The sequence below is a fragment of the Acanthopagrus latus genome, chromosome 12, assembly GCF_904848185.1.
Source record: "Acanthopagrus latus isolate v.2019 chromosome 12, fAcaLat1.1, whole genome shotgun sequence".
NCBI classification, from domain to species: Eukaryota; Metazoa; Chordata; class Actinopteri; order Spariformes; family Sparidae; genus Acanthopagrus; species Acanthopagrus latus.
Window position 1 is genome coordinate 22,111,590 of NC_051050.1, and position 10,411 is coordinate 22,122,000.

A 10,411-nucleotide genomic window follows, 5' to 3' on the forward strand; every position below is an offset into this window, starting at 1 on the left:
GTGAAGCTAGAGCCAGAGGACAGTTACCTCGACTTAGCTTTTCCTCAACTATTGTTCATTAGCAGGGATCTGCTGTCACCACGAGACCTCCAGGAAGAGTCCAACACATAACCTCCATTTGTTTTTTGTGGATTAAACTAGTGTGCATTTAAGTTGAAGACATGCTGCAGGGTAAGATGACTATTAATGCTAAGCTAAGCTAACATCCTACTTGCTATTTACCATACAGACCATTTAGTGTAAAACATATGGACAGAGTGTAGACGCGTAAAAGTGCCTGTATCCTTTTTTAACGACCAGCAGGGGGCGACTAAATCTAATTGTGTATATAAGCTTATGAGAATATTACACCACTTTTCACTGGATTTATAACCACAGTAAACAGTTTCTTGATGAGTTTATGGTCTCATTTTATAGTATCAAGTATTCTTCAACGCAGCTTGATGTTTATTTGTGAATTATAGTCGCAGGCGATAAAGCAGACACCAGATTCCTTGTGACTGACAAATTGCAACCAGCAGATACAATCAGGACATCTTCCCCGGCGACACCCTTTTTGTCCAAAAATGATCAGTTCAGCCTCAAAAATCCAAGCTGGTGAAGGACGTGATGCCAAAACCCAACTGGTGGCGTCACACAGGGTAACTCCTGAAAACAAAGTGAATAATATAATAAACTACTTAATCCAATAATTTTTTCTGTATATTAGCTTTGCACAACGTCTGGAAGTGATTCAGTCTTTTCCTAATTGAGGCCATGTAGCCAACAAGCTAACAAAGCTAAAAAAAAAAAAAAACCCATTAAAATAAAATGACAAACTTCAGAGACTCCCTTTTCATCGTCATTAAAAATGATTTCATAGTCATTAAATCATTCTTGCATATTCAACACTTGAACTTTATCGCCTTTAAAGCAAATGAGGGGGCGATCCCACTGATTTATGCACAACGCTCAGTAAATCAGCGTCATCTGCAAGCACATCTTATGCACAGCATCGACAGTGCGTCCAATATATTGTACTCACTCTAAACTCTGCATAGCTGATTTCATTTGGCATCTAAAAGTCTTCTACACGAGCACTCACAGGGGATACATGCATCAGAGCTCATGTACTGATGTCGGATTTACGAAGATGGATATAAGAAGCTGGTTCACTGTGGTCGGATGAAAGATGTTGTCAATTTCCACTTCATGTTTACACCCTGGTAATTTTCAAATTTACAAATAATGAACGGAGCTTATATGGAGAAAAAAAAAAAAAAAAAAAAAGAACGTTTTGAAAAACTAAATTCCATCTTGAGCAGCCGGGAGATAATTACTTTCGGCAATATTTATGGTAATGAACTTGTGGTAATGTATAATTCAGTGTCATTTAGTTTTTAAATAGAGGTCCAAGGGTTTCCCTGAGTGACTCTGCTGACATAAAGTAATTGCTTTATTAAACGAGAAAAGAGCTTCTAATGATGATTGCTCGGAAGATATATTTATTATTCATCACAAGGTTGTTATCTATATACAAATATATGTAATTTAGTTTCTGAAGTGTAACCAGTATTAATGCAGAATTAGGACAGATCGTGAAAATCAGACGCGCTGAAATTGTACAAGATGTTTTTTCTTGACTGTAAGTCATCACAAGTGTTAATGTTTGAAATCGATATACCGTCTGCTTACATGCTGCAAGTTTTGCAGGGCTGCTGCTGCACAGGCAGAAGTAGCTGTTCAACTTCATATTATGTCCAAAAAAAAGGAAAAAAAAAACAGGTGAAACTAACAGTGAGGTAATGTTCCTCAGGCAACTTGACCTTAAATCTTCAAAAGTTCAAAACTCATGCGCTTCTCACAACTAAACTTTGAGCAGCTGCAGAAGTTTTTAAAAGATCTTCAGAATGAATGAGCAGCACTGAGGGTCTGCAGCCCCGCTACGGCTCTGTGAGGCTGCACTTTAACTCGCAATTACGATGCTACTGGCTGTCGATAAGCAGGAAAACTATTAACCACGTTCACATTCTGCATGTTAAATTTAGCTAATTAGCACGATAAAAGCTGAGGCTGTCCCACTGATTTGATCGGCAAGGTCTGTTTGATTCATCATCTGGTAAATATGAAGCGTTGTTCATCATTCAAGTTTGACAAGAACGTTGTCAGTTTTGCAGACATTTAGACATAAATAAAGTTATTACACTTCATTACATCCTGACAGGGACCTGAGTGTATGTAAGGATTTCATGGCTAAAACAGTAAATGTGAACATCAGGGCTGCACCTGTTGGCAGAGTTTCACATAAGTCAGTTTGATTCATCCTCTGGGGACCAGGACGTGTAGTACAACAGTTCATAGCAATCTATTCAATCTTTGTTGAGATACTTCACTCAGAACAATAAATGTGAATCTCGTGAAAATTCAGACTCACCTGTCTGTAGGATTTATCATCTGGGAACCATGAATACACAATTTTGCACCAATGTGTCTTCTAGATGTTGCTAGAGGGAAACTGAGGGGGTCATCAGAGCCAGCGCTTCCTACATTTCAAACCACAAATGTGAACCTCATGGTGGAGCACTCGCCCGAGGAGCTGTATGGTTCATCATCTGGGGACCACAACCTTCAGCCATGCATAAGAACGCTGCTCTGTCAGTCTGTCTACCACCTCGATCCAGCCCGAAATATCTCAAGTTATATGATGGATTGCCTTGAAGATTTGTAATAAACGTCATGCTCCTCAGAGGATGAATCGTACTGACTTTGACAGCAGATGTGTCACTGAGGAAATGTATGAAAACCACATTACAAATCAAAATCTGTGGAGGTGCGAATGACATAATTGACAAAAAGATGAAATACAAAGTAACAGAAGGGCACCTTTTCGTTTTCAGCTTTGCTCCACTCTCGCCGAATATTGAAGAAATAAACTTTTCTTACGACAGCTGGAAAGCAGTTTAATTAATGGGACCACTCGCAGTTTCAGTGTGTCTCTTCTCATATCACAAAGTGTACGGGACAAATTAACTATCACAGCCTGTGGACAAATCTGCGTGACACCTCCAGAAGGCTCGGCATAATTGGAACAAAAACAACGCCACATTGATTCCAGTAGTGTCTTTGGGTTTTGTAACCTTTCATCAGTCCTCCGTCAATAGCCTCGGAGAAACCTGGTTATAATTGATTCATTGTTCTGTGATGGCGTCTGTGGATGCATGATCTTTGCGAGTTTCAGTGAATTTGTTTTTTCCCAAACACTCCTCTAAAATACTCCAGCCAAGATTATCGATGCGGTAGATACAATCACACACACTAGCTACAGCTTTTTAAAAGATTTTCTCACATGTTGTTATTGTGCCGCTGCAACAAAAACCACCTCCGCTGTCTTCTCCTTTTCGTATGTAAGATGTGAGATTTTAAATATGTCGTTTGTTAGAAATCATTCCCATTGTCTGAAATGATACATCTCTGACACAACAAAACAAAAACAAAACTTTTAAATGCTCGATCAACTCGTTTACAGCCACAGTAGCGGCTCTGTGAAGCTGGATTCAGGCACAGCGTGTTGCGACCTCGGGCAGTTCTTAATATTCATTCTGTCGACTGCCGTGTTCACTGCTTTGGCCCGCACCCCGCCTGGTTGAGCTCGCTTTATTGGCTGATTAACGGGGTTCTGACCCTTGGCTGCTGATTAAAACATATTGATTTTACTACTTGGACACAAGCTTGAGATTCTTTTGAGTACAACAAAGCCTATACCTGTTCTTGTTAATGTTTCAGGAATACAGAAACAAAACATATTATCAGTTTCAGACCCTTGAAAGATTAAGAAAACTGTCATAGTCTGTGTGGTGTTTTCTTTCCTTTAGCTCAGTGCCGAGTGGAATAAGTGCCACCCCCCCCCACCCAACCCCAGAATATGAATAGGTAAGGCATACATAATGGATGTCAGCACACAGTTAGCTCTCGACTAGTGTCAATATTGTGGCTTGACTCTGAAATGCCCTCCAGCTCGTTCTGTTGTCTGCCTGCACTGTTCGACACTGTTTGCCCCTCAAGTCTCTCTGACCCCAGTCAAACTTTAGTTCTGCACAGTTTCCACAAGGAAGAAAAAAAAAAAAGAAAAGAAAAACACCATGAAACCTGAGTTTGTTGCACTATTTGGCACTTTAGCCGTCGAACCCACATACCGAGTTATTATGCTGAACTGCAGTATAAACCAGCTTTTCAATCAGCCCTTTTTTTTTTTTATTATATTCTGTGTTATACTTTGTTATTTTGTTTTTTTTAATAGCCTAACAAATTGCATTTTTCGACGTCTGAGGGAAACTTTTGTCATATCTCACAAGCGCTTTATTCTGTCATCCAATATTTTCTGCCTCTGGCAATCAATTTGCTCTTAATAACTTCACATCATTGTTTTCTGATCCGTGATTTTTTTTTTTTTTTTTTTTTTTAAACAGCAGTGTGTCGGGCTCCTGGGGTATCCTGTCAGTCATTTTTGAGGCAGACAGACACAGATTTCCTTATCTGCTCTCTCAATGACCCTAACTGCTCACGTGTCTTGCAGTGAGCAGCAACGAGCATCATGGGACTGAGGAAAACTGGCCAACGCTGGAAATTCGACTTCGTAAATGTGTCCTTCGCCCACGAAACGCAGACAGGAAGGTGGCACATTTTTGCTCCTCCTGTCACATGCCATTAAGCGCAGTGTGAGCCAAGTTATATTATTTAACTCTCTATGGCGTGTGGCGTTCACATCTCTATGTAAGCGCCATTCCTTTTACATTATGTACAAATTTCAATTACATATCTTCACCCTTTTTATTTTGACAGGGGATCACACTGAGAACAGGGTCTCTGTCTTCTTTTTTGTACTGAAAGGCCAAATTAAAAAGTGTTGAATGACCCCAACATAAAATTAATTGAAATAAACTCACAATCACCCTCAAACCGGCAGAAAATTACCAGAATGAAACGACAGCAAAAAAACATTTGGCCCAATTCCATTTCCAAGTTTTACCCTTTACTCCGTTTGCCTTTCAGAACAGTTACAAGGAAATGAAATAGGACCTTCAACCCTCGTACCTTATCACATGACGTCTTCTGTGGACGCCATATTGGTCTTCCGATATTAGAGGAGCTGCAGCGACTTCACTGCTGGACTTTGGTTTCATTTGGTCGTCACATGTCATCAGAGGAGGGATGCAACACTGAAACACTTCTAAATGTGGATATTTTACAAAAACATGCATATAAACTGTAACGTGCATGCATAGAATAATTATAACGGCCTGTTTTTACAGGTCAACAGTCAGAAGTCCATGTATTTTAATATGTTGGGGCGATGAGGGTTAACTGTGCCGGGTCCGTTTGGTTGCAAATGATTCACTTATTTGGTGTTTAGTTGTGTTTTGACTAAAAAGCAGACGTGTTGGTTTTTGGATCGATGGTTTGGCGTTTTAGTTTGTCGGCACAATTTCCCCGGTTGGGTCCACACTGGTAGCTAAGTATACGACACATAGTAAAAAGCTGAGTTATTACCCTTTTGCTTTTATTACTGGTATAATCCTGTGTGTGACACTCATCCATCCTTTTAACGGGTTGAGACAGATTCAAATGTACCGTTAGGAGTTTTATTGTAAACAAAGAAAGTTTTGATTACACTTGTTTCTCAGTTCCAACACATTTACCTCACCCTGAAGGTGTAATAAAACATTACCAAAGCCTTCTCCTGAATATTTTAAAACCCACTCTGTGTGCTCTCCCTCTCTTCTTTTATGGGTGTATTGCTGCCTTTTTTTACGGCACATAACCAACAACAGTTTACTGCAGAAATGGGTTTTTACAGTGCATCACCACCACTCTCGTGACGTGTGTGTGTGCACGCGTCCTTGTGCACACTGCAGATAATAACGGCACCGGCTCATCTGAACACCACTGTGCGGCACAACTAGAGGTCAAAAACTCCACAGGGTGCCTTTAACGGGGCAAGGAAATTGAAAAAGGCTGTCAAAGCTGCAGTAATATGGGCCAGTAGATCAGAAGCGCAGCACTTGTGTGTTTGTCTTGACTCTCGATGTCGTTCTTGTTAGTAATGCTTTTTACTGAACGCTTAAAAGGAGGGAAAACAGCTGCGATTCATCGCTGCAGGGCAATGGATTGTTTAGGGGTGACGTCACGGGGGTGCTCTCTCCCCCCCTCCGGCTCGGATGTATGGATGCAGCGTTTATTCATAAAAATCATGGACGAGACCGAGCCTCCTGCTTCTGTTTGTATCAAGCCGAGCCGATGTTTTGTAGGACGCTCAGCCGAGCAGGAAGCCTCAGTCAGCAGGGTGCTCCTGGTGCTCCTCTCAGCCTCCTCGCCTTCTCGTCTCTCCTGCCTACCAGACTGACACCTAAAGTGGCACTAATTGGCATGGGCTCTGACAGCCATCCACTGCGGCTGCGAAACTTTTAATGACACGCCTTGCACCCAGCAGCATCTAGACTGTCTTCACTGTTACGGGAAGCCTGTAAAAATACACTCAAGCTGTGCACGCTCGCTGGCAGTATGCTCCCTGTTGCCTTCCCCCCCCTTTTTTTTCTTTCTTTTTGCTCTTCCTTTCTTCCCCTCCTGCACAAATACAGCACAGACACTCCGGCCTACACTCGCTAACATTACCCGTCGAGGCACAGATGGGTGCTGTCTGGCATGAGATGACGCATGGACCTAATCATTTATTTCTCTAACTCATGGACAAATCTGAATAATGCATGCACAAAAGGGGCGGGGGGGCTTTTTAGAGCACATGCTTATGAAATGCAATAAAACTCTTATTTTCTGGCGCGTGTTGGCGCAATATAATCTCCATTACCTCCCTTTTTCTTTTGTGTACGGGCCCATAAAGCTGTTTAAAGCTGTAATCCGTGTTTTAAGGCTCCTTTTTTTTCTTTAACAGGATTCATGCACAGCGGGAGAGAGAACACCTCCTCCATCTTCTGGGATATTATATTCTAAAAGAAGATGCTCCGTAAATGCAGAATTGCTTTCATCATTAATCATGGGCAGGCTCACTTAGGCATGCGGGGACATTAACTCACAGATGCAGACCCGAGCACTCAAATATATGCCGTACATGCTCGAGCACGAACGTACATGCACACAACGCGGACACAGCGAGGAGGGCTCATACACAAAAAGACTCGGCCTAATTATTTCTCGCTCTTTCTTCCTCGGTCAGCTTCCCTCTCTCGTAGTCCCATCGCCTTTTTTTAATCTTGCTTTCATACTCCCACATTCTCAATATCACCCTCAAAGTGTGAGCACTCTGCAGCACTCTGCCCGTGTCAGTCACTTAAGCCTCTCACAGCCGCTCGCACTTTCCTCCTCTCTCTCTCTCTCTCTCTCTCGCGTCTGACACGCAGACGGTGAGGCAGAAAGCAAAGTTTTGGGCTCCAGATTAAATCCAGTCAGCGAAAGGCTAAGGATGTTATCTCAAACATTTCCTATTCCCCCTTTCTCCCCGCGGACGACGACGGCAAGATTTGTCTGGTGCACGCTCCGGCGTTTCCCCACATCGAGACTGAGTTTCTATTTACTTATGCTCCGCTGTATATGAGGGTACATATCATTTCAGCTCATGAGACAGACGGGGAATTGTTGCAGGAGGAAGGCAGGCGGGAACAACCGCTGCAGGGGAAAGAGAGCAATAAGACGAGGGGGTGATGGAGGAGAAACAAGAGGTCTTCAATCCACCACAGGTGCTTAAATTACCTCCTCCCTCTCGCAGCTGGCCTTGGTTCAATTCGCAACAAATAAGAGCTGCTGGAAATTGTGAGGTAACACCATCCCTCTCTTTCTCTGGTCGTTACATTAGGCCTGCTCTGTGGCATTACGGCCATGAAGTCCCCGAAGACGGGGAGGTAAAGAGCTGTCTCGGCAGGGTCACCTTGTTGTCCGCTCCGTATCAGCCGCCGATAAACAAGCTGTGTTACAGTGCGAAGAGTCCAGGTAGCAATTAGAGGCCTGGCACTGGTGGAAGAAGCAGCTGCCAGGAGAAAAAAGTTGGCAGCGACCACAAATATGTTCAAATTGCGCACGTCATAGGCTACTAACCGCATCGGCAAAATGCATCATATCGTATTTATGTTACATGTTTATTACCTGACTTTTATACTACAAAAATGTGTGTTTTTAGACGAGACCCCGGGGCGGCTGGGCTGAAAGAAGTGTGCGATGTATTTCATCCTGCATGGAAAATTGTCCTTAAAGGCAGTGGTCCCCAACCAACGGACCATTGTATTGACAATCACACTCTGAAAGTTTGTTTTATTTTTTGAAAAACTGATCCTCTTTTATTAACATCTGTCTGTTCATCTTGGAGCACTTGAGACGTACCTGTTTCAGTCACGTTCTACCCCAAAAGATCCTTCAAGCTAGCTGAAATGAGTGGAAAGCAAACGTCTTCGGAGAGCTAGGGAGAAGGCCCAATGATGAGACAGAAGAAGAGCGTACGACTGCCAAGAAAAAGGAAGCTACATGTAGGGAGATGGACATCTGTCATCAAGTTAGCTGATACAGTGGCTGAACTGCAGCTGTGGTGACGGCGAGTGGAGAACTGCTGGAGACTGCAAATGACGGTCGGAGGTGCAAAAAGGGTTGGAGACCGCTGCTTTAAGGGGTAAGTCATGTTTTTTGTAGAAGGGTTGTATGAGGTTCTTGTCCACAGTCGGTGTATTACAGACAGTTCCCCGAGTTTAGAGAAGCTGCAGGGCTCTGATGTCAGAAGCTAAGGACATTTTAGAGAGCCAGCCAACCTCCAATCTTGAGCGAGCGAAGGGGCAAATAAAACATTTGTGTGCTGTGAGAAAGAGAATTCGTATCTTGGCTTCGTGCGGAGCTCAATATCGGTGAACTTCGACTGGCAGAGTTGCAGCCTCGTCCAAAAGTTGACTTCATATCCCCGTCAGCACCAGCAGGTTTGGAGGAATGTGGACTGAAGTGCAACGATCATGCTGTTTAGCCGGCGTCTTGTTATGCCTCACCTGTCAGTTGGATGGACGCCTCGGCATGCTCAGAATCAGACAGAAATAATTCTTGCGTGTGCTCAAAGCAGTCTTAAATCTTTTACCTCAGTGGTTTTACAGCATCAGCAGACGATGTTTGTAGGATCGACTCAAAATCAACTGTTGTTGTAATTTAATGTTCCCTGTTACAAAAGAACACGTCGCCCTTTGAGCCTCGCTGATGTGCTCTGGGAAAACAACAGAGGATTTATCAGGCTTTGGTAACACGAGCATGTACTTGTACGTGGAAGAATTGATTCAACTCTAGTTTTGACCTTTGCTTGAGATTTGTGGAGAAATATCACATAAAACTCCTAGAACGTACTCATTCTTATTTTTGAACTTCAAGTCTGTAATCTTTAATCAGCTCTTGTGGAGGGCTCTTGTCGCCTCGTCACTCTGGGTCGTATTTTCTTCAGAAGGAAAATGTAATGTATTATTCAGCGCTTCCTTGTAATACTTTGTGTTTTTGTTGTGATACCATCATTACAAGGAAGTGAGTGTACTGGAATCCAGTGTTGTATTATTGAAGCTGTAATCCATGAATGCTTGTGGTGTAAACAGATGATGGATGTGTTGTATATGGATGTACCTCATCATCATCATCATCATCATCATCATCATCATCATGAGCACATCTACTCCGTCCAGTTCACCAGGAGGATGAGGAGGAGGAGGAGGAGGGTGAGACTAACGCTGCAAACCATTGCAAAACGGAGGTCGATAGTTTCAAGTCGATATTCCTGACTTCCACTCTCATTGCATCTGTTCGGGAAAACATGGACGCCCACAGCAAACGGATGCATGCGAGGCAAAGTCTGTGAACTTCACAAGCAGCAGCTGATTTAACAGATTAGCACAAATGGAACAACCCAGGCTGGCAGACCGAAGTAACAAACAGCGAGCTTCAAAAACAAAAAGGTTGGAAATTAAATCAAGAACTCAAAAGTAAAAAGTACAAACAGGGATGACACAAGGACCCGACGCAGCAACGAGACATGAGACGCGAAAGAGAGGAACTGAAAGGTAGTGAGCGAACAAACATGGATTAGATACGCAAGGAATCATTTAATGAAGCACAGCTGACAGTTGATGTCAAAACTGAACATCTGCTTGACATCAATGTCCAGCACTGGATTAGAATTTGGTTGGAATTCTAAATCAGATATCCATGAAAACCCATCGCTCAGTTGACATAAACCTCCAACATTGGAGAGATTTTGAATTTTGGTTGTTTACCACCATGATGTCAAACTAAAGTATCAGATGTCACCAGTGTTTTGACATTGAATTCTGGTCACCAAATACCAAAACATTAGTTGCCAGTTTGATTGGATCTATCCCCAGTTTTCTGACTTGGATGACTGTTACTGCACTTT